The following is a 25393-nucleotide window of genomic DNA, read 5'->3' on the forward strand; positions in this document are numbered from 1 at the left end:
CACTTCAGGCGGATGTGCAGCCTTGCTTCATTGATTATGCGCCTCTCCAATGGCAAGGGATGCCCTCTCCCCCCCGCCCCGCCCCCCGCCGCCCCCTTCAAGGCTTAACCCAAAGCTGCCATTGGCCGGGACTTCCCTCAACCATTGTTTCAGCATATTCTTCCTCCAAATTCCTGTAGCCCTTCACAAATCTTTCCTGGTGACATTCCTATTTGGTGGCATCCTCATACGGTGACATTCCTATTTGTGTGTGTACATGTCTTCTCGTGCTTGGGCCACTGCAGGAGCCTCCCAACAGCTTTCCCTGCCTCCACATCACTAACAGAGCAGTCGTTTGAAACAGTGACCCTGATCACGTCACTCCCTTGCTTAATAACCTTCCATGGCTCCCCACCGGCTATGAGATGGACTCCAAGTTTCCTAATGAGAGATCCCAGGCTCCCCCAGTCTAGCTTAAGCCCCCCTTTCCAGTTTCGTATTTCGCCATTGCCACCACCACGCGGCCTGCCTTTCAGCCTTGCCTTGAACGCGTCTGTATTTAGGTTGTTTCTCCCACCTGCAATGTCCTTTTCTTTATTCCTTAGAAAAAGTCCTGCTCCTTTCCTTGTGCCAATGGGTCCAACGGGGGAAAATTTTGCTTTCAGGAGACATGTGGCATTATTTGAAGACATTTCTGGTTGTCAAAACTTGGTGCTGTGCAGCCAAGGGTGCTGTTCAAATCAACATCCTACAATGCACAGGCCAGCCCCACAACAAGAAGTACCTGTCCCAGATGCCAGCCATGCTGAGGCTGAGGCACGCTGTCCTAAGCCCGCCACACTTGTGTCTCCTCAGTGAAGCCCCACTAGATCCCCCGGCATGAGGTCCCTCCGTCCTCATGTCCGAGGAGCCAGCTCTCAGGTGACGTGGCTGACAGTTGCCACCGCAGCTCGTGCAGCAGTTAGGCGGTGATGGGTCCATCTCCCTGCCTGGCCAGGGGCTCCCCAGGTCAGGGACTCTGTCCTTGTTAGTGTCACCAGGGGTCGCCGGGGCCCGGGGCACTAGGGAGCTTAGAAAATTTTGGTCGGCTAAGTAGAACGAGGCTTGGCCTGGGACCCAGGCAGGCACGTCAGGGAAATGTGAAGCCTGAAACTTGATCACAGTGAGGTGGCCAGGGTGGCTGCCCCCTGCACAGCGCCAGCGGCCACTGACCGCCCTCCTGGGTGAGGGCTCAGGGAGCACCCAAGGGAAGGCTCGCCAACCTCAGCTCTGGCTGTGTGTGTTTTCTCTGCTCAGGGAGAGGCAGATGAGATCAGCTCCTGTTGTTTCTAGAAAACTCATCTGTGACTGGTTCTAATAAAACTGGAGCAGCTGGGCCAGGGAGGGCAGGAAGTGTGGGAGACCCGGGGCTCCTCCCGTGGGCACACCAGGGTCCGTAGGGTCTCCTCCCTAGGACTTGGAGGCCGCCCGTCTTCCTGGCCTGAGGTGGTCAGCGGGGGTCCCGGGGGAGAGTCCCTGGGGCAGGGGTGCACATGCGCAGTCCCAGCTCCCTCTTCCTCTCGCTCCCCCCTTTCTTCCTCTCCTGAGCCAGCTGCTGACATTGTGAGGAATTGCTCCCTAAGGCAGTTTGGAAATACAAAAGGACATGCTTCAGCAGCAATAAATCACACTTTATGTCTTCGATCCTGCTGATGATGCCACGGATTGCAGTGTTTTCTGGGGATTAAGGGAACCTGATGACAGGCAGAGATCTGAGGCTCCTGTGGTCAAGCTGCGCTTACGGAACCTTGGTGACCACGGCCCCGCAGAGTCCCCGTACCCTGCAGGGCTGTGGAACGTCCAGGACTGTTGACGTAGGAAGTGGTTCCAAGCCTCAAGGTGTCTCTCTGCCTCTCAGTTACCCTGGCGGTGGAACCGACCAGAGGCTTCTCTGGGAGCTTCCAACAAATCGGCATCGGAACGTCCGCTGGTGCCGAGGGGTGAGAGTTCCGGGGGCCGGCTGCGAATTGACGGTGGGAACTGAGGGCTTGGTAAAGCAACAAGGGACCGCCAGAGGTTTGTGATCCCAAAATATGACCCAAATGCACCTCCAACATTATCTCACACCATTTATAAACTTAAATTAAAATGAATCATAAACCTACATAGAAAAATCCCAGGGGTGTTCAACCTGTGGCCCGTGGTCTGCATGCGGCCCAACACAAAATCGTACATTTACTTAAAACCTCTTTTTTGGCTCATCAGTTTTCATCAGTGTTTGTATACTTAATGTGTGGCCCAAGACAACTCTTCTTCTTCCAGTGTGGCCCAGAGATGCCAAAAGGTTGGGCACTCCTGGCTCACTCTAAACTATAAAACTTCAAGAAGAAAAAGAGGAGGAAATTTTTATATGCTTAGGATAGTCAAAGCTTTCTTAGATAAAACACAAACAGCAAAACCATACAAGGGAAAAGTTGATAATTGAACTTAACTTAAATCTTAAACTTAGGTTCTTCAAAAGATGTCATTAAGAAAATGGAAGCCCTGACTGATGTAGTCCAGTGGGTTGAGCATCGTCCTGCAAACCGAAAGGTCGCTGGTTTGATTCCCGGTCAGGGCACATGCCTGGGTTGAGGGCCAGGTACCCAGCTAGGGGCTCGTGGGAGGTAACTGATTGATGTTTCTCTTGCACATAGATGTTTCTCTCCCTCTCTTTCTCTCTTCCCCGCTCTCTAAAAATAAATAAATAAAATCTTAAAAAAGAAAAGAAAATGGAAAAGCCCATTCTAGTCACTGACTGGGAGAAACTATTTACGATGCATATATCTGATGAAGGACTCATATCCACTATATTTAAAAAGAAAAACTAAAAACTTCTTGCATTCAGTAATAAGCCAGCAATCTCATGAAAAAATGGGGGAAGTAGAAGACACTTCACACAAAAAGATATGTGAATGGCCAATATTTTTAAAGATGCGCGATGACGCTAGTTATCAGGGAAATGCAAATTCCAACCAAGAGATACAGACCCATTCGAATGGCTAAAGACGATACCAGCTGTTGGCAAGGACTGAGGCCCCTGGGCCTTCTGGTGCTGGTGGGAACACACAGTTACACCGTCACTGTAGATGACATCATCACTCCAGAGTTACTTAGAGAACTAAACCTACATTTACTCTATGACCCAGCCATTCTACTCCTGACCATTTTCCCAAGAGAAATGAAAACACATGTCCGCAGGAAACTTCGAACATGAATGCTCATAACAACTTTGTCATCGTAACCCCAACCTGGAAATAATCCAAATGTCACCAAGAGGGGAATGGATAAACTGATGGTGGCATATCTATAAAGTGAAATATTACTCAGCTGTAAAAAGGGGAAAAAAACTATTGATACATGTAACATGTGGGAATCTCAAAAACATTAAGCCCAGTGAAAGAAGGCAGACACAGAAGAGAGCATGATTCTGCTTACAGAAAACTCTAGCACAGACAAATCTAATTAGTAACAGAAAGCAGATCAAAAGTTGTCTGGGGCTGGGGCTGGGGGCGGGGCAAGGGTGCCCTGAAGGGAGCTCAAGGCAAGGCTTTGAGCGGTGATGGGCTGTTCTCCATCTTGTTTGTGGTGGCTTTTACAAGGGTAGTACAAACTTGTCAAAACCTGTCAACACAGTTGTCCTGTACACTTCAAATGAGTGCATTTTATTACATGAAAATTATACCTCAAAAAAGTTCATCTAAGAAAAGTGATCATTTCACAAAAAATTAGAGTGCAGGTATTAACAGAAATAAAAAAAGACACGTCACCCATAATCCTACCCCTTGGAAGGAGTCCTATAAATATTGTGGAGTAGAGCCAAAATGATGTTGCAGACATGTTCTTTGCATGTATTCGTGTATGTGTTGTGTTTGCAACATCAGAGTCATGTAATTTTTTTCCTATTCTGTAATTTCCTTTTGCCATTTCACAGCATCTTGAGAACATATTCCACATTTATGAAAGCACTTCCACACCCTCCCTTTTTTTAATGGCTGTGGAAGCATTGTGTCCTGTGGCTTCATCCTCATTCACGACACCCAGCCCTGCCTGTGGGACATTTCGGCTGCTTCCCATTATCTGCTGTCATAACCACGCTGAGCTAAACATCCTGGACTCACGCCTTTTTGCTGCTCCAATGGCTTCTTTGGTTGACATGGACACTGTTCGGGCTGCCCAGAACCAGGTCATTGTCAGATCTGGATTTCCTTCAGCAGCGTGTCAAATGCCCCTGGGGACAAATCCCAGGAGCCAGCCTGTTGTTTCCCTGCTGGCTCCCCACTCTGGGTGTTTCTTTGCCCACTCAGCCTCATCAGAGACAGGAGCTGATGAAAACCTGTGGCCTCTGCTCTTCCCGAGGGCGGGTGGGTGGAGGCGAGCCAGGGAGGGACCTGGCACCTGCAGGGAGGAATAGCTGAGCTGCTGGGAGCGGCTCCCTCCCACAGGCACTCAGGGAGGCCTGCAGGTGGGAGGCCCTTCTGCCTAGCAGGACCGGGCGGCGGGCCAGGCTGGGAGCCACACTCCCCGAGCCAACACCGCTGGTTCAGGTCACTCTTGCAGCCTTTGCTGGCACCTTGCCCAGGGGCCCCGCCTGGAGCCAGGCAGGGGTGGACTGACCTGGTGGCCAAGGGCCAGGACACAGCTCAAATCAGACACTTCCCCATGTTTTCCCACCGGTGTCTGCGAGATGGCTGCTGTGGTCAGCACGAAAGGTAACCATTTCTAACCATTTCGTTAGCGGTAGCGGTACATCAGCTGTATCTCTGCAGCGCTGGATATGGCAGGAAAAAAGGAAACAAACTGCAACACAGGTCCTTCTCAAGCTCCTTCCAGTGCCCTCCCTCAACTGGGAGGGCTTAGTGCATGATACCCTCTAGGTGAGAAAATCTGAATGCGATACAAATTTGGATAAATTTTTTAAAGAGCCTACCTGGGGCTATTCTCTTTCCTGTCCTCTACCCTTTCCCTCCCATGACCCCTCTTTTCAAACAGATATTAAGCTGCCTGTCTGTCTCCACTGGGGGCAGAGACAACTATTTCGTGTCTCTGCCCTGGAGGGGTTCGTATTATTTAAATTTTTCATTTTAAAAAATATTTCAAAGAGGTAATAACGATAAAGGTAAAGCTAATTTTGAACAGTGAAAAAGAATAGAGAGTGAAAAGGATTTCTCCCCTTCACCCTCGACTCCTCGTCCCCTAATGCCTGCCCCGGCCCCTGGGCTATGAGTCGTACCAGTTCCCAGGCAGATCTGAGCAGGCACAGAGGCGCGCGTGTTATGGAGAACATTCCACATCAGTTTCTCAGGCACTTCCTCCCTCTTCTCAGGCTCATAACCCTTTAACAGGTGCCTGCAAGGCTCCCCAGTCTTCTGGGCTCACCGAAACACTTCTGGGTTATGAGAGTATGTCCAGGGGTGGGCTAAGGGTTGAGGCTGGTCTTTGGACTCTGGCCGTGCACTTTTGGGTGCATGGCTTCACCTCTCTGACACTCAGGTGTGCTCCCCTCTATAACAGGGATCATAATGGTGGCCCCGTGGCAGAATTGTCATGAGGACTGAGAAAATGACCACAAAGCTCCTGGCATGAAGGGCGACTTGGCCAGTGTTGGCTTCTATTGACAAGGGAGAGGTGGGCAGGATGCAGATGAAGCCCAGAGCAAGGGCAAGGAAGGGAAGGGACGGAAGGACAATCGTATTTCGCTGTCTCACGGGTCATGCCCGGCTTACTTTGTGGGGTTGGTTCCCAAGGATGAAGGAAGGGGCAGGGAGGCCAGTTTCATCTCATGACGTGGAAGAACTTTCTAGCCTTGGAGAGGAACGAGCTCCACACCCCTGGAAGCACAGCCTCTTGGCGACGCCAGCATTGGACGCGGCGCGGAGTCAGACTGGAATCCAGCCAGCCGATGACCATGAAGGAAGAATATATGAATGTGGTATAGTGCCCCGCCCCGTAAGTCCTCCCACACTGGTTGGTTAGAGTTCTTATTTTATGGACACAATTATGACATCCTTTGTTTGGTTCTATGTGTTCCTCCACTGAGCAGGCATCCATGGTTCAACGGGGTGGTGCTTAACAAACGTCCTACTCGTGACCTGTGAACACAGAAGACCCCAGTGTAATTGGTAGCCACCCTGTGGGAAGGGACAGATGGTTGTGTCACTGGGGAGTGAAGCTATTCCTTTTGTTTCGAAGGAGACCCCTGGTCACCCTCATCTGTGCCTCTCTGGTGAGCGGGAGAAATCCAGGTGGGCTGCCGGGCAGGTGCAGTGGGAACGTGAGGCAGAAGGGGCCCAGCTGTTGGTGGAGGATGGGCCGGTGTTTCAGGGGGCAAAGGGCAGGCAGGAAACCAGCAGCCCACCCAAGTCTCCTTCTGCTCAGGCTACGGTGGGCAGAAACTGCTTCCTTTCCTCCCTGCATGGGGGAGAAAGGAACTCAACTCAGTTCCTGAATTGGAAAGGAGAGGAAAAGGTGAAGGTTGTGAACTATTGAAAGCATTGCACTTTCCCCAGCTCTGGGAGCGATTTGCATGGGAACCCACAAGGCGGAAGTGATTTTTTTAGCAGCTGTTTTCCCAGGTTGATGAACAGCAGAAGACATGGGAGTTAAGACAACAGATCCAGGTTTCCTGTCCTCAAGATCTCTTTCCAGAAAAGCAGCGACACTGTGGGTGGCACCTGGGAGTTTCCCAATGACATTCCAAATGGGCACATCCGCAGCTTTCGGAGGCTGGGAACCGTGGGCTGGTCCCAAAACATCCCACTTCACCTCTGCTCGGCGTGTGACCTGCGCAGGCTATCTGTCCCTGCTCTCTGCACCTGGGCTTCCTTATCTGGTAACATCATCCTTGTCAGGGCTTGTCTACAGATTTAATCAATATTATATATAAAAGAAAGAAAGAAAAAGTAAAGTAGCTATTACTTCTGCGTTCACGTATTTGGACCCTGGAAATGAATTGATCCTTTCTAAGTGGCCTCTAAGTGGCTTGGCATTTTTAATTATTCCTATACCAAGCAAATCAGTAATGATTTGAAACAGCTTCCAGTGAAATAACAGCAATAACAGTGTCAGTTAGCACCGATACGGCGCTTCTACGTGCCAGGCTCTGTCCTGAGCAATTTATGTGGATGGTTATAACCAGTCCCCGTGAGAATCCTGTGGTCAGGGTATTACTATCGTTGTCCCCGTCTTGCAGCGATGAAACTGAGCTGAGAGAGGGGAGGAGTTGCCCAAGGTGGCTCAGCCTGCAGGTGGGCGGCTGAGGTCCAAACGCAGGCCCAGGGGTTGTTGCTCACTCTCCACTGGACATACGCATGAAGGTGGTACCTGGGGTGCTAGGGGTCAAAGGTGGGACAAGTTTGGGGGATCCAGAAATGTATGCAAATTTATGTAAATATAAATTATTTCTCCCTGGGAAGCAGCTGTGGTGATTCTGTAAGATTTCTCAAAATGCTAATTGGGGAGGTAATCAGTTGGTTGTCTTAGACTGTGTTCCCGGGAGACAGGCTCGCAGCAGGTTGGTGAGCAAAGGAATAAAAACACTCCAGCAGAAACCAGGAAAGGGTGAAGAGAGTGGGAGAAAGGGAAAGAAGATGCCAGACAGTAGCAATTTCCAGTGGAGCCCCGGCCTTAGGCGGATCCTCCTGGGGACCCTTCGGGTGGGCCAGGCTGCAGGGCAGGGTCCCATCGTCCCGGCGGGGAGCCGGTGGCTCAGGGCTGCCCCGGGCGATCGCACCAAGCGCTTCCAGTAGCTCCTGTACTGTTCTCAGAAAGGACTCCCAGCCCTGTGCCTATAGAAGCAGAAACAGAGGTGCTGGGGGAAGCACACACCAACGCCTGACTGGATGCTGTCGGTGCTCTTCCCCGGGGTGTCTGCTCCTTGTCTGTAACGGGGCCTTAGGGCTGGGGTAGGGGTGGGACCGATGCCCGTTTGCTGCAGAGCCACTATGAGCTAGGGCATACTTTGCATCACTTTGCTGGTGACTTTCTCTGCTCCCCAGATGCTGAGGTGATGGGATTTCTGTCTCCCCGTTTCTTCCTACTGCGCCTCTGTGATTCCTTCCCTGTCAGTGCTATTTGCGGGCCTGCCCCCCAGTCTCCCCGTCCTTGTGAACTTGCAGACTGCCATGTGCCCTGGCCGCAGCGGGCTGCCTCTGCTTGTCAGGGAGGAAGAGAGGGGAAGAAGGAAGAGAGAAGAGGAAAAGAGTGAAGGGAGAAAGAGAGGAGAGGAGAGAAGAGAAGAGAAGAGAAGAGAATGGAAGAGAAGGGAAGGGGAGGGGAGGGGAGGGGAGGGGAGGGGAGGGGGGGGGGAGGGGAGGGGAGGAGATTAGGAGGGGAAGGGAGGGCAGTAGGAGGAGGTGGTCTGAACACTTCTAGAGCTTATGTCCCATACGGAGTTGGTTTCTCTCTCTGCCATCTGGGTGCCTGCCCCTTTGTCCCACGTTGAGCTGGACAACTCACCCCATATTTCTTAAGCATCTACTGTGTGCAGACACTGGGCCACTTGCTGGGGATCCGGCAGTGAACTGTGGGGCAGTTTCTGCTCTCATGGGGCTCACATTGCAGGGGTGTCCAACCCTCGGCCCACAGGCCGCAGGCGGCCCAGAATGGCTATGAATGTGGCCCAACACAAAAATCGTAAATTTACTTAAAACATGAGTTTTTTTTGTGATTACGTGTCGCAATGAATTTCATGTGGGGCCCAAGACAACTCTTCTGCTTCCAGGGTGGCCCAGAGACGCCAAAAGCCTGGACACCCCTGCAGGGGCTGGACAGACATGGGGACGCAGGCAGGGACCCAGCTTTCCACTGGCTTGTAGCCAAAGGTTGGGCCCTGCTGGTGGAGATCCTACTCTGCCACCTCTTTCTCCTCCACCCGAAGGTGCTGTCACCTCAACTCCTTCCGGCCCTTAGCGCGGCCCTGACCGCGGCCCTGACCGCACAGGGAGACTTGCCCCGCCCCGCCCCACCGCCGGCAGCATCTGAGTTCTTTGACGTGGCATTCCTGGCCCCTGCCTACCTCTCAGCTTTGTCTACCTCCACTGTCCTTGCTCTGGAACTTTCTAAGTGCACTTGAGTTGAATCCCAGGTCTCACACCCATCTCTGCCATTCCCAAAGCCAGAAAAACGAACACAAAACCCCGCAAACATTTAATTTGTCTGCAGGCCCTGCCCTGGCTGCATGCAAATCAGGACCCCTGCGGTGGGGCCCGGTGAGCCCCTGAGCCCCAAACTGAGCACCGCTCCCCAGGCCCTTGTGCTGTTCTCTCTGTTCAGGTCCGTCCCCAGCAGACTGCTCACCTGTCTGCACCAGCTTATCATTTGCTGCCTCTCACGTTCCAGGTGTCAGTTCCCTGGGTGGGGGAGAGGGCGAACCCCTGCAGCCCCAGCACCTGGCTCTCACATCCCAGCACACACCTCGGACTTTCCCCACCTCATCCCCAGCCCGGAGCTCGGGTGAGTCCACCACCTTCATCACTATGGGGTGTGGGGCAGCCACAGCCTTTCAGGGCCTCCGTTTCCTCACCTGTGAAATGGGGATAATAAAATGTTTAGTACAGTGTGTGGCTTGTTGCAAGAAGAGAGTGTCAGCTATTATTATTGTCATTGTTGTAGTTCACATCCCCTCCTTCCCTCAGCCTGCAAATGTCTCAGAGCACCTACTGAGGCTCTGCAGAAACAGTGAGGGGCGGCAATGAAGCCCCTCCCTCAGGGTTCACCCTGTGGGGGACAGGGTGGGGTCTTTGAGGGAGTGATGGTGATGACCTGAGGTTGGCATTGATGGAGAAAGGAGGGAGCCCGGGGCCCAGGGGAGCCCTCAGATACGGAGGCAGGAATAAGTGCGCAGACAAGACACAGCCGACCTGCTATCGGCCTTTCCCCCTGCGCCTTCAGCACCCGGGCCTCGCAGCTCTCTGGGGTGGAGACCTCCAGGCCGGCCTGTCCAGCCCCCCCACCCCCCCAGGCCTCTGCCCAAATCGGAGCTGCAGCTGGAGGGGTTCTGGCAGGGGTGGCTGATGGTTCTTGGGGCACTTTGTCCCAACTTGGCCATGGACACACAAGTCCTGGTGCTGGGTCTGTGGACGCTGAGTCGCTGGAGCCCCTGCTTGCCAGGAAGTGGGCGTGGCTGTGGATGCTGGGGATTGTTGCTGAGTTTGCTGGGGGAGCTGACAGCACCGTCATCCAGGGAGGAGTGCCTGTTTGAGGGACGTCTGCTACAACAGTTAAGGCAGAAGTTTACATGTCTATAAGGTGCTTTCAATGGTTCAACAATAGTCATCCAACTATCTGCTGAGCAAAAAAATTGGCAAAAAAAATAGTAATGGTAATTGTTTGCTTTAAAAAAATTTTTTTAAAACTTGTTTTTAAAGAGCGGGAAAGGGAGGAAGGAACAGAGGAGAGAAACATCGATGTGAGAGAGAAACATCGATGAGTTGCCTCTCGTACGCTCCCTGACTGGGGACTGAACCTGGCAATCCAGACATGTGCTCCGACAGGGAATCGAACCTGCAACACTTTGCTTTGCAGGCCAATGCCCAACCAACTGAGCCGGTTCCCAACCATACCAGTCAGGGCAATCGTTTGTTTTTATTACTATTTTTCTCTATGTTTGAAAATTGTCATAATGAAATTTTAAAAATTTGGATGAGAACAGACAACCCTCGTGGCAAGTGTCTGGGCATACCAACTGCTCAGCAAGCGGAGCCTCTGGCTGCCTACAGTCGGGGCCCGCCCCCGCTGGCCCGCTGCCCTTCTGCTGCCGTGCGGTCCCAGGCCACACCTCCGGGGGCTCGGAGTCCGGTGCCGGACTCCAACCATGTCCCTCACCTACCCCAGGGCTGCGACCACACCTCGTTCCCACAGCCCTGCTGCTGCCCCGCAGGTCCCCATTCCCAGTCCCTGCTCCCAGTCCCGGGAGTGGCCCCCGACCCAGAGTGGTGGAGCTGGGTTGTCCCAGCGCAGCCAACCCTTCTTCCTCCCCGGCACATTCCCATGTCAGCTTTGAGAAGTGCTTTCCTCTCCTGGGGGGTCTGCTGGAAAGTGCTGATGGGTGTGAGCTAATTACGGCCGCGGTTGCACAAGGGCTGGTGGGCGTTGGTAGCCTTTTGGGAGCCGAAGGTCTGCTGAGAAAGCAGGGGTACCGCGAGGTGATGGGGCGGGCAGGAAGAGGACACTTGAGTTTGGTGGCCTTAGTGGGTGGGGCAGAGGGCTGTCCCAGAGCTGTCCCGGGGCGGGCACCCCGCAAGGGTTGGAGCCAGCCTTCGTGCCCCAGGCGGAGAGGCTGCGGGTGGAGAGAGAAAGTGGGACATCGCTTCACATGACCATGCCAGTAGCGAGGGGCCCGGTAGGGGCAGGGGGGTTCCTTCCAAGCTTCCAGGTGGGTGCCACCTGCCCTGTGCATCAGGACCCCGGTGAGGTGAGGGCGTGTTCGGGCAGAGCTTGACTCCCGGGTGTGAGTGGGCCGGAGCTCTGCCTCCCTCTCAGGTCCCTCTCAGGCCCTGGTGATGCTGATGCAGAGGCCGAGGACACACTTTCTCTGCTTTGAGGGCACGGCAGCTTCAGGGAGCCTAATAACGGGGTGGCCCTGGCCCTGACTCCCTGGCCCCCTGCCCCTAAGAGCGACCAATGTACTGAAAGCGTTCGGGCCTATTGGCCTCCGGGCCTGAGCCCCACGGACTCAGCCTGGCTGTGGGTGTGCACTTGTGCCCTCTGACCCTAGGCCAGAGGTCAGCTGTCCTCCATTCTTCACCATGACCTACGCCAGGGGGAGGCAGGGCCCCTTCCTGAGAGGAAACTAGTGGAGGCAGTGGTGGCCTTGGACACGGAAGACTTTGCTCAGCACAACGGCCCTGCCTGTGGCGCATGAGGGGGTGCCCGGCACAGCATACTCCACAGGGGCTGGCCTCTGTCTTCCAGTCCCCAGAAACTTCCAGAAGGCTGTGCGCTCCCTGCTATAGCTTTCCACAAGGGCCACCCCCACACGGGTGACAAGGTGGGCATCAGGAGTCAGGGAAGCCCAGGCCCCTGAGCCGTTACAAAGGGCTACTACGAAGGGAGTTAGTTCTCCCTAACATGAATGGCAATCGCTACTACAAAGGGCGAGGAGGGATTTCCGGCCCTGTTTTCCCAGGTTCTTCTAATTCCTGGGAAGCCCTGAGATTCCTGGGCTGAGGTGGGATGTGTGTAGTCTCGGCCACCCCCAACCCACGCTGGCCTAATCCTCAGGAGTCCCTCAGTGCAACGCAGAGGCGTTGCCTGTTGGCGTGGTTCCCTCACGTTTGCTTGGACACAGATGGGATTCAAATGTCCGGGGGTTGCATGGTTGGTCCTCCGGCCTTTGCCCTGGCTGCCTGCTGCCAGGAGCTCCACTCCTCCGTGTGACCCTTCCTCTCGCTGCACCCAGGTCTGTGCTCAGGGCAGCCTGCCCCTTACCTGCCTTCGTGACTTATTTTCTCAGCCTTTACAGCCACTTGGCTTTTTTGTTAAGTTGCTTTATCCATCAATTTGTTCATGCGCTTTCTCTGTGACCCCAACTGGGACAGGTTTCTCTGTCTGGTCCCAGAACGGCACTTAGCTGATAGTAGGTGCCCAATAAAGAAGTGTGGTGGGGGGTGAATGAACGAAGGGACAAAACAGATCAATACTTTAAATGCGTTTTTGAGTTCTGAGTGGCCATTAGTTATAAGTAAAATGCCAACTCGTTTGTGAAAAGCACAGCATTTGCCACGTAGGATCCACAATTATTTTGGGGACTGAAAAGGGGGCTTTGATACGTCTTTAGAAACAGGGGAACTAAAACCCATAAAAGCGCAGTGCCATCTTTGACCAGCAGAGGGCAGCCAATTCCTGACAGCTTGGAATTCTTGCCCTGTACAGAAGGGCTCATTTCTTTCTTCCTCTTTGAACTTATTTTGGAAGTTTAATGGGAAATATATTTTTTTAAAAATCCCACAGTCCACACAAGAGGGAAAAATAGCTTGATTTGATGCACAGGCAATTGGGGAATTATTTTCTCCTACGTGTTAAAGCAACTTTTCTCTTTTCAGGACTTTGAGAGGCTTATGGCATAGGCTTTCGATTTTACCAGCTCAGAAACAGAGCTTGGTATCTTAGGATTTTTAAAGTCTAATGGATTGCTACAGTCATCACTACCAGCCTGCCTGGTGGCATCCTGGTCACGGGGCTCTGTCTTGGGAACAGAGCGCCCCTGGAGATGTTTGCAGTAAGTCCAGGAGCTGCCCTGGCTGGGGAGCCAGAAGCTTCAATGGTAGTCTGGTCTGGTACTAATTAGCTGTGTGACCTTGGGCAAGTCACTTAACCTCTCTGGTCTGTTTACTCTTCTGTTAAATAGGGTGCCGGATTCACTCATGTTGAAGTTGCTTTGAGCACAGAAGTTGATGGGGAGGGGAGGGCTGCTAGGCCAGTGTGGTCCCTGGGACAGGGCAGGCCTTGGAGAGGTACTTAGTGAGTGCTCACGAGTGAGGTGGGACACCAGGGTGGACCCACGTGGGTCTGCAGTCAGTGTTTATGTCCGGCTTGGAGGTGGAACTGAGGCTGACACTGGGCCCTCCCACCAACTGGATGGTTGCCCTCGGTAGCTTGTTTCTCTGAGCCTCGGTTTACCCATCTGCAGGCTGGGACAGGTGTACCTTCACAGGAGTTCAACATGATCGTAAATGCGTGTGTGTGTGTGTGTGAGGGTATGACGGTGGACTGTGGGTAAAAAAATCTAACATGCTATTTTTTATCTTGGAGTAAAACACATATAACATACAATTAACCAATTTAAAGTATACAATTCAGTGAATAATCTTTTTAAAAGAGCTTAAAAGTAATAGGAAGACAATGGTGAGAACCCACGGTCAGGGCCTGCCAAGCATGTTGCCCGCATCGTGTCGCCTCGTGTCACTCTGTCCTCACAGCTGGCTGAGGAAGAAACTTCGCAGACGAAGAAATGGAAGCTCAGAGAGGTTGAGCGATATTTCCAAGGGCACTCAGTGCCAGATCCAACCCCAGAGCTCCCAGGTCCCAGGCCCAGGAGGTGAGCAGGGCCCACGTAGCCGCTTGGCCATTTCTGTGACCTGACTCGGGAGCTTCGGAAAGGGCCTCCAGCAGGCACGGGCAGGGGCCTGGGATGATGGGCAGGGCAGCAGGAGCCGAGTGAAGTCACTTGACCTCGTCATCCCTTCATTTCCTGCTCTGCCAAAGAGGAAATGTTTACACAGCGTCCCCACACAGACGCTCCACAGGCCTGAACTTGCAGTAATTAGCTGAACAATGAGGGTCCAGCAGCTATTGAGCGGCCCAGGCATTGGCCTGGGGGTCAGGCAGCCGGGGCCTGGCTCCTCACTGACAAACTTGCCTGTGACCCTGGATGCGTCCCCACACCACCCTGGGCCTCTTTCTTGGGCGGGAAAGGCAGAGGCTGCCTGGCTGGCCTCTAAGATCCCTGTAAGGCCCCATAAGTCAGTGACACACCCAATGGTGACATCGAGGGAGCTTAGTCTAGGGCCCTATTGGGGGAATGTCAGCAGAGAACTCTCTCCCTGATCTGTATCTCAATCTGTTCAATCATGAGGGTCCTTGAGTCAGCTCGGCATTTTAACCACCATTTATTAAACCACTTTTTCAAGTGGTTGGTTTGTTCATTCATTAGTATTAGCATTGATTAGTGAATCAAACAAATATTTATTAGGCACCAAAGGCAATTGTCCTCCAAAAGCTGTGCTCCCTTTCCATTATGTAGAACTGTTTTAGTGAGCGGCTGCCTGGCCAGGGACTACATTTCCCAGATACCTTTGCATCCAGGTGCAGTCATGTGACTAGTGCCCAACAATAGGAGTGAGTGCCAAAAATGGCTGCAGCTTCTCAAGGTGTTCAGGAAGTGGGTTGGGTTCTCCACATTCTCTTTCTTCCCCCCATCTCCTGGCTGGATGCCAAAGAATCAGAATCAGGCCACAAACTTAGGGAGCCTGGGCTCCTGACTCACCATGGGGAAGGATGAATTGCTGATCAAGAACACCCACATTGGGCTGTGACGTACACATGTGAGACATAACGTTCCCCTGACGTGTGCAGTCACTCAGTGCCAGCACTGGGAATGCAGCTGTGAACCAGACAGAAGGTCCCTGCCCCGAATGGAGATGGACACATTCCCTCCATCCTCCCTCCTCATGGCTCAGGAAGCAAGATCATCAAGACCTTGTGTCACTTACTGAGGGGTATAAAACCTCAGAGATGTATTGTCTCAGAGTGTTGGAGGCCCAAGGTCTGAAAAGAAGGTGTCTGCAGAGTAACACTCGGATGCTCTGGGGAAGAGCACTTTCTTGCTTCGTTCCCCGTCACCGGCGGTTTCCAGGGATCCTTGGTGTTCCTTGGTTTAGGGCTGCAGCGCTGCAGCCTCTGCCTCCGTCTTCACACGGCCTCTCCCCTCCGTGCGTTTTCACATGCCTTCCTGTAAGGACAGCCGTCACTGGATTCAGGACCCACTCTATTCCAATATAGCCTTGTCTCAACTAATCACATCTGCAAAGACCCTATTTCCAAATAAGGTCACATTCACAGGTTCTGAATGGACATGCATTTTGAGGAGACATTCAACCCAGGACATTTTGAAGTTCTCAGGCACAAAGATGCCGGCCCTGACAGTTGGAAGTTTCGGGCACTGAAGGAGATAGTCCCAGAGGCAGGTTCCTGCCAGTACCACTCAGGCCAGCAAGCAAACCACAGGGTTTCATTTGTGGGCTCAGTGGTCAGAGGACTTGGCCCTGGTGGCAGGATCTTCTTTGGAACAACCCCCAGGTCTGAGTAACTGCTCCTTCGGACAACCATATTCTTTGTTCGCTCAGGTCAATGCCTTTGATTAGGCTCCACCAGATATATGTCTAGTAGGCACACTGCACATCTACAGCTGTATCCCTGAGTGTTGAAGGGGTTTTAGCATTTCATAGAGCAGGCAGTGAGTCTAGGCTCCACCACTCACTGGCTGTGTGTCCTTGGCAAGTTTCTTAACCTCTCTGGGCCTTGGCTTCCTCATTTATAAAATGAACCTGATGCATAGTACCTACTTTACAGAGTTACTGTGAAGGCTGAGTGAGATAATATACAGGGTGGGGCAAAAGCAGGATTACAGTCGTGAGTATGCAAAACAGAGTTTAGTCATGTATTATTATTTATTAATTATTGTATTATTTTCCATACAAACAACTGTACCTACTTTTGCCCTACCCGGTAAGCGCAGGGTTCTGTTGCACAAATGATTGTATTTGTTTGGCTATTGTGTGTGGATTCGGTGATTGAGCTCTTTGAGTTGCCTGTGGACAGAGCTGTGGGATCAGCTCAGAATTCCGCCCCCTCCTCCTGGCTGCCTGCAGGGAAAGTCCTCTCTGGTAGGCTGCCTTTGTGGTGTCTGGCGGGGATGGCGCTGCGTCTGTCCCATCCATCACTTTCCCCTGTCCTCTTTCTCTGCCACATCCCTGAGGTGAGGGGATGTCCTCTTTCCATATTCCATCCCCACTCCCCGCAGGCTGAAGACAGTACGCAAAGTTGGGGGAACAAAATGGGAAACAAGAATCTGTCCTGTCCAACGCTCTTTCCCAAGAGTGACTCAGAGCGTAGGAATCACCCACATTTGGTTTCCAAAACCAGGCTGGGCCTTCACAGAGTTCGTGTCCCCTAATAGGTAACAGAACATTTGGGCTCTGGCTTCAGCTCGAACAGAATCGGCAGATGTTGGCCTCTCAGGCTCCAGGTCACACCGTCCCTGTGTCTTCCTGAGCTCGGGAGCCAGGCCAGCAGCCTGCCTTCCCTTCCCGGAGCAGGGTGGCAGTTGTCCGGTTTCAGCACCCTCCTGACCTCTTGGGGACCCCTGCTTCAGAAACTCGTCCACGTGGCCCACTGTCAGGACAAGCAGATGCCAAGATGTGATGCTCTAGTTGAGCAATTTGGTGCGAGCCTCCAGTGAGACATGCTCTGATTTTTAAGATAAAGTCCAGACTTGGCGGAGCTATGGCCAGTCCCGATTCTGCCTCTCCCTCGAGCCCAGTCTTGGCTTCTGTTGCATTGTCCCAGGCATTGAATTACCCATGCTTGCTTTCTGTGCAATTATTTAAACTCGCTTTTCAAAAGACCCAGTTTGCATCCAGCCAAGGGACTAACCATTAGCACAACGATATAACCTGGATGATGTGGGTAGAATGACAGTTCATCACAGCCACCGCTGCCTGAAAGCATATTGTGCTTAAACGCCTTCTCTCCTCAAGCCTCATAATGACTCAGGAGGTGGGCGAGACTGGCGCTCAGTTCTTAGAACAGGGCTCGCTGGACTGATTGTTCATGCCTGGCCTTGCTCGGAACGGTCGATGCCTGTTCTATATGAGTTGGTAGACATTTTGCACATCGCCCCTGGAGGTGTATAAATTATTATTATCCCATTTCACAGATGGGAAAACAGAGGCTTAGAGGAAAGAAGAGAGTTGCCAAGTTTCACTTAGTTAAAAAGTGGAAGAGCTGGGTTTTGAACCCGGACAGTCAGACTCCACTCCCAAGTCCAGGAGTTTAGGGAAAAATCTTCTCCTGTCACGACAGTGACCCCATTTGTTGCAGCTTTCCTACCTCTGCCCAGCAGGGTATCTGCTCTGTGCCAGTGGCCAAGGGATCCAGCTACTGGAGACAGACTGGGGTTGGGGGTGTTCTGAGTTCTTTGAAGAAAAGTAGTTGATAATGTCTCATGGAGGGTCTTTCCTTTAGGGGAGGAGGCTGTTAGGGTCAACCGTGAAACAAAACTTCACATTCCTACAGAGAGCGGAAACCGAAGAGCTGCTGGGAACACTGGCTGACAGTGGGCCTGCTGGGATCCGAGTGGGTGTCACAGCAACACGAGGTCAAATTCCATACAAAAGTCTCATCCTGGCTCCCACAGTGTAAGATGAGGATTTGAAGATGCTGCATTGTTGCTGGCCTTGAAGATGGAGGAAGGGGCCATGAGCCAAGGAATGCAGGGACTTCTAAAAGCTGAGAAAGATCAGGGAACTGATTCTCCCTAGAGCTTCTGGAAGGAACACAGCCCAGGTTATGCCTCAGAATTGCCCCTGAGGGATGGGAAGCTGCTGTATTCATCCTCAGGAAGCCCCTCGTGAGCAGTTGGAAGGTACCCTGGCACCCCCAGGCTCCTCTCTGCAGGGCTGAGCAATTCCCTGAACTGGCTTTGGGCACTCAGGTAGTCAAAGGTTATGGTGGGGGTTTGAGGTGGGGCTCCAACCTAACTTCATCTATGCCTGCCATGTTTTTGTTCCGCTTGTCCTAGTTTATTCATATTTTTCTCTAAATAGATTCACTATAGAAGACATTTAAATATATAAAAGGACATTCTGTCCCAATAATTCCTGAAAAATGATGGGATTGATACTTTACTTTGTGCTTTTCTAATAAACATGAAAATAAATACATTTATCATTAAAATGAAAATCTTTGCCCATTGACCATCTCGAACAGTTGACATTTGGATGGCTGGGCTCAGGGGGGATCGAGACTCACAGACCTGGGTCCTCTCAAGGTGAGTCGGGGTGAAGGGCGCTCATGTCTCCGTGCGAAGACCCCAGGTCCGCATGCAGCTCACCTGCTCACTGCGTCCTGCGTGCTTCCTCCCACGGACAGTGTTTTGATGTTAATTTGAGCAAAAAGGGCAAGCTCCCGCAATGGGACCAGCCCAGTCCTGACCACCAGGAAACGAGGAATTTCTATCTGAAGGGGCCCTTGTCAGGGCCAGGTTATTGCAGCTGGCCAGCAATGGCCTCGGGCTGCTGATGGGCACCATAGTCGTTCAAATATATAATGACGTGTCCCCTGATGGGCCACAGGTGTCTGAGGAAGCAGGGCCAGGGTGTGTGGCCAGAGGCAGGGACCTGGTCGGAAGGAAGCTGTCCAGGTCGCCCTGGCCTGTGACACTGCAGAGCTGACATCTGGGGAGAAATTGTGGGCAAACCGTTCTTGCATCTTTTTAAAAATTCACAGTTACTTCTATTACTCTTTTCTTGTTATGAAGGATATTACTTAAAGCTTAGGAAAATGTAGATAAGGGGCAGGAATGGAGAGAGCAGAAGTGCGGGTGCAGAAGTGTCATGGGCAGACACTCGTGGGGTCCGCCCTGGGCGGCCCTGCCCACCCAAGGCTCCCAAGGCTCCTCAACGGGTGCTGGCTTCCCCTTGTCACATGCCTGGGACTCTCTGCCTGAGGCTTTAGCAGGGGTGCCCAACCTTTTGGTGTCTCTGGGCCACTCTGAAAGAAGAGTTGTCCTGGGCCACATGTTACATGTTATACAAACACTAATGAAAACTGATGAGCAAAAAAGAGGTTTTAAGAAAATTTACAATTTTTTGTTGGGCTGCATTCAGAGCCATCCTGGGATGCATGCGGTGTGCAGGCCATGGGTTGGACACTCCTGCTAGAGGAAACCCCCCTCAGGGTAGACCACAGAGGGCGGGAATCAAGGCTCCTCGCCCCTCGGAGGGACGCTTTTGCCTCCCAGCGCGCCCCAGGGACTGAGCGTTGCCCACAGTCTCCTGCTCTCTAAGCCCTGGTCGGGCTGCTCTGCTCCTCTCCAACGCTTGCTGGTGCTCCGGTTGTACCCTCTCTCCCAATAAACTACTTTCTCTCCGATCCTTGTCTGAGGCTCTAAGTGTCCCTGTGTGTGGTCCGGAGCCCTGGCACACTGTCCGGGGCTCTGGAGATGGGCTCACTGTGGGGGCAGTCCAGCTCGCCTCCGATGAGCAGCGTGACTCGAACTTGTGACTTCCTGAGGTCCAGCATCCTCCCTGGTGAAATGAGGCTCCTGACAGAGGCAGTGCTTTGTTCGAGGCGGTAATAGTGTGGGACCCAGGCCTGGCCCCTGGCCCGCACCCCCGGTGGCTGGTCTCAGTGTCACTCTCATCCTCTCTCCCCGTTGGGGCTATTCATGTCCAGACCAGTTTCTCTGCAGGTAAGAGCCAGGCTTTAAAATTTAAGAAGGTTAAAAATTTTTTGGCTATACTCTATTCTGTCTCTCATGATCTGTAGATTGCTCTACGTCTCTTTTTTTTCCCTTGCATTTAATTCTTTAAAATGTTATCTCATTTCAAATGCAAAGAAAAATACATAAAAGGACAGTGAGGCCAATGGCTGTTGCTCTTGGAGAGGCGGCTTTCTCCCAACAGCCTCAATGAGTGGTCACTCTCCTCCCAAATTACAGATGAGGAAACAGTCCCAGGGAGGTGACGTGTCTAGCAGAGGAAGCACAGCTGAGACTTGCACACGGGCAGCCCAAGCCTAACGCCCGAGTGGCAACAATACTCTTTTTAAATCCAATTCTCTTGGACTCTAAGACCTGTCTGAAGGGTGGCTCCACAGCGTTATGTAAAAGACGCTTGGTGGAAGCACTTACTGCAAGGTTGTCCTGAGCTGCACTTGCATCGAACTTCACCTGGTCTGAGATGACAGGGGTTCCATGTGGGGCCAGGCTGATGTCATGGTGCCCAGCAACCTGGCGTCCAAACCTCTCCTGGGCCACCTGAGTCACCTGGGCATGTCGATTCATGTCTCTGTGCCTCAGTGTCCTTACTGGGGCTTGGGGGTATAACTCTATCTACCCCTTTGGGATATTGCTCATGGCCCAACCCACAAGGAGTCCCCAGCCAGTGTTGGCTCATTAGTGTGAGGAGCAGGAGTAGAGCGTTTGTCCCTCTCAGGCCATTCTGCTGGGTGAGGCCAGGGAGGAGAGCTTGCTGGCCCCAGCGGGGGCAGCCGCAGCTCTTCAGGGAGATGCTCCCTCTCCGCTATCTTAATCCCTTGAGACAGCAAAAAAAAATGACCGGTGTGGAAAGCCGTCTTTCGGCGCCTCCCCCCTTGGCGCAGCCACATTCCTGAGAACACTCTGCCTGCCTGCATTTGTGGCCCCTTCCTGGGAGGCCCCCGTGGTATACCTTAGCTGACCTGTGCTTCCCGAAGCTCAGCCTGTGCCCAAATGACCACACTGCTTGTTCCGTGAGATTCTGAGTTGGCACAGAGAACACATGCCCCCTTCTGGTCACTGCTTAGGAGGTGGTGTTGCCCAGTGGGTAACACTGGTGGTTTTTAAGGAGCTGTGTGCTTTGGAGTAATTTGCCTCTCTGAAGCCTCGGTGTTGTCATCTGTGAAATGGAGGTGACGGTATTCACTTCAAAGGGACATGGCTGAGACTGTTCATTACTGTCCAATACCCATCGTCTCTTTCTCACCATAATAACGTGTCCAATTTTAAGCAAGTAAAATGACTCCTCCAAACAAAGACTCCATTTCCCAGCCTCCCTTGCAACTGGGTGTGGCCACGTGGCCAAGTGCTGGCCAATGGGTGGTGATGATGAGGTTGTGGAGCTGCCTGGCATCCTTCATATCCTCTACCCCTCCCCTGGGGGAGCATGCGGATGGATGGTGGATGGGGAGTGGTCCTGGGCCATGTGGGTAAGGATGGCCCCTAGGGATGGAGAACAGCAAGATGGAGAGTGGAGCTAGGACTGGTATGAGTGAGAGAAATGGACTTCTGTTTATGGGGGTCTCTGATAGACATAGCTCAACCCATCTGTTCTCCAAAGCAGATTCATGCGGCCAAAAGCATGGTGGTCAGTGTCGTATGGGCATCATTTCATTTGCTCCTGACAACTGCCCCTTCAGGGAGGTGGGCACTGTTATTATCTCCATTTTGAAGGTGAGAAAATCCCAGCAGAGAGGGGCAGAATCATTTGCTTGCAGTCATGGAGCTAATAAAAAAAAGAACTCTTGCTCAAAACACAGATCTGAAGTTCCCCCCAAAGCTAGGCTTCTGAAAGTGCATGAGGAGTGTTCCTGGGTCACAAAAGCAACCAGCTCTTCCCGCAGGGACGGGTGAGTTTTAACGAATAGCACTTTGCACCGGGTGGGGCTCTAATAAACGCTGCCTTTTTCTTTTCCAGTTGATCACAAATAATTTGGTTATTATTAAGATGTGAGACTGGCGATGGTGACATTGCCTGAGAGCCGGACTCTCTTGCAGATTCCTGGGGAGTCACATGGCTTCATGATTCTTTGCAGCTAAAGGTCAATGTCTTTTATAAAGAGCATTGTCTGTTCAGAGAGCCTCTCTTTTTAGAGAAGCTCACCCTGCCTCTGAATGAACAACAACATTTGAGCTGGAACAAAATAAAAAACATCTGCTTCTAGAGAGGACTTTAAGCAGTAGCCCTCAGAGTGTATTTATGGGTGCTGGAAATGTGAATTTGCTCACACAACTTGATGGGCAGAGGGAGCAGGTCAATGGGGGACCAGGTGGGGAGCAGAGCTTAGGTGCCTTTCTGCAGCACCCGGGCAGAAAGCGGAGGGAAGGGCCGAATCTGCCCCATCCGTCTCCCAAGGCTGTGCCCAGCCCTATCCTTCCGATACGCATTGCCCCTATTGTGTGGCTTCCTTGGCACCCGGGCGGCCTTGCTGGGCCACCATGTTCTGGAAAGACATTCTCACATTTTTCTTCCAGGACAGCTTCAAACATAAACAGTGCTGGATGGTGGGCATCCGGGCTCCGGGGTCCCATCGGTTTTATCCGGTGTTTGTCATTTCCCCGGAGACGGCCAGGGTGAGGGTGGGGTTTGAGACTGGCATGAATGTGTCCGAGGAGAGGCCAGGACAAATGGAAAGTCTGCTGTTTATCCAGCTTGGCCACGTGACAGGTCCACATTCATTTCATAACTGGAGCACGTGAAGCTATGTCTATTTTGCTTCACAGGAAGTTTATGACTTAAAGGCGAACTGTTTGGTGGAAGGCTTTCTATTCACTCTACTGGTTTTGACTGTCTTTGAGAATTTTGGGGGTCAGGAATCATTGACCAGCTTCCCCTAGGAAACAGTTGTGTCTGAGTCACCTGGCCTCCTTGTCCAAAATCGCTCTATATGGGCATCGTAGCCTTTTAAAAACTTGAGTGCGACCCTCGTAAAGACTTGCAAAGGTTTAATATTATAATAAGCTAAGCGTGTGGTTGTGTGATGTCAGACAAGTTCCTGGGAACTGGGTTCGCTGAGTTCCAAGCTTTAAGAGCTGGCTATCATGAAGGGGTAGTGCATGTGTGTGTGTGAGTGTGTGTAGGCATAGGTGTATGTAGAGGTGTGTAGAAGCCCCGATCTGGGGTGCTGACTTTTTACCCCAAAGAGAAACAGTCTTGAAGATTAGCAGACAAGCTCTGGAAAGCCCCCCCTGAGGGCTGGCGCGAGGGGTTGGGGTGGGTGGCTTCCCAAGACCATCCATCACTTGGCAGGCTGACGGGGTGTTAGCATGGCCTCAACAAGAGATAGCCGAGGAAAAATGGCCTGGACAGGCGATGCGTTTATCTGGCCTGGTGCCTGCAAGCCCTGTCGAAGTGGGGGCCCGTCCATTAGTCAAACCGGCTGCGGCTGCCCTCAGCTCGAGTCTCCAGATGCCCTCACTCCTCTCCCTGCCCCCTGGTCCTGCTGCAGCCTGGTCACCTCCAGCTCGTGGTGAGTTTTTCGTGCGCAAAAGAGTAATGGTGCTCATCTGTGGTGAGGCAGGACAGGGGTGCAAATGCTCCTCCTGCAGTTTCTAGTTCTTCTATGGACTTGGATGAGGCACGTAATTTAATAAAACAAAACAATATTGTTTTTGAAGCTAATTGTTTTTGGCACATTGGCCTCTCCAATGGCAAGATTTTCATCAGTACCACCATTACTGTAAGACTTCAGTTGTGACCAGGCTATTTTTTTTGCATCTTACGTAACATTGAGATGGGCAATGGTGAACACACTCTTGCTTCCTGGTAGAAGAATTTCGAAGAGCAAATTGTTAGGTGTTAAGTGTCTGGGCCACAAATGCAGCAGATCTTATGACAGGAGAAATTCCCAAGTGCCAGGGTCCTGGGCAGAGGGAAGATGGGGCGATCAGGGAGTGGGAGATTTATAATGTGCCAGTGGACAAGGGGATGCGACACCCATTTGCTCACTCTTCAAACAAGTACCTTTGAGCATCTCCTGGTGCCTGCTGGTGGCCAGGTGAAAGTGGGGCAAGGAGAAGTAGGGGTGGGGGAGGCCAGAGCCTACGGCTCCGGCATTGAGGGTGCCCTGTGGGGTCCCCCAGCCTCTCAGTGGGCGAGCTCCGCCTCTGAGGGGTCTCAGGTTATCTGCAGCTCAGGGAGCTGGCCTCTGGCTGATGACACATCTCCTCTCATAGAGGCTACAATGGACACGTCCTGGCCCAGATGGCCTGTGTTGGATTTTATCTCCCGGGTGGGGGGCGGGCAGCCAGGGAGCCAGACTTCCCCGGCTGCCCTGTGGGTGACCTCCACCTGCTTCAAGGAGGTGACCCTCCTCAGCTAGGTAGATGAGGGTAATAATAAAAATTTTAAGAATATAATAACAAATAATGGTGTCAAGACTCGCCATGCACCAGACCTTTTACAAATACCATTCTTCACTCCGACCTTGCAGGGTGTTGTCACCAACCCCATGGGCGAGAGCCAGGGCTGCAGATGGGCCCAGCTGCCCAAGCTCCCAGGGCCTGCCCGGCCGGCTGCAGGCTCCCCTGCCCTAACTCCTTTAATTCATCTTCACTGCCACCTGGGAGAGGGGTGCCTATTGTGATGTCCATTTTGCAGGTGATGAAACCAAGGCTCAGAGAAGCTGTGCTGTATCAAGGCACCCAGCTACCGAGCAGTGAAGATGGGACTTGAACCCTGGCCTACCCTCCTCCATCAGGCAGGGGTCCCCAAACAAATGGAGCAGGGCCAAATGGATCACAGGCTAGAAGGTGGGGGGCTGCCCAGAGCAGGGGTCCTTGGTTCAGTGACAGAGTGGGAGCCCAGCAGAGAGGGCAGACATCGTCTTTTGCAGTAACGGCACACTGGATGTTGGTGTAGCTGTGTCAGAGTAGCCGTGTGGGAAGCATCAGAACATTGATGTACTTCCTTACACTCTTCTCATTTGAATGGGATGTGGCGAGAGGGCAAAACTAGTGCCATCAGAGTCAGGATCCGCGTTCTGGCCTGACAGTGGTGGCTGGGAGCGGAGGGGGTTTTGGGGGCTGATGAGTCACCTTCTGTGTCCTGGCCTAGGGTCTGGTTACGTGGGTGTGTTAGCTTTAGGAAAATTCATTGATCCATATACTCATGAATAATGAACACTTCTGTATGTATTTTATACTTCAGTAAAGCATTACAAAAAGCAAAGTTAAATGAATGTGTAGCATCTGAAAAATAACATAGTTATTCAGCATTAAAAAAAAATTCCACTCACAAGTTGAATTGCTAGAAAAGAGAACATGTCCAATGAAATCTTACAAATATGAATTTGTACATATATATTCCTATATATTTACATTTAAACATATTGGGTATGTATTTGTATATCTACTTAA

This window comes from Pteronotus mesoamericanus, unplaced genomic scaffold, assembly GCF_021234165.1.
Source record: "Pteronotus mesoamericanus isolate MK-2021 breed Mesoamerican mustached bat unplaced genomic scaffold, CSHL_Meso_final scaffold_165, whole genome shotgun sequence".
Lineage (NCBI taxonomy): Eukaryota > Metazoa > Chordata > Mammalia > Chiroptera > Mormoopidae > Pteronotus > Pteronotus mesoamericanus.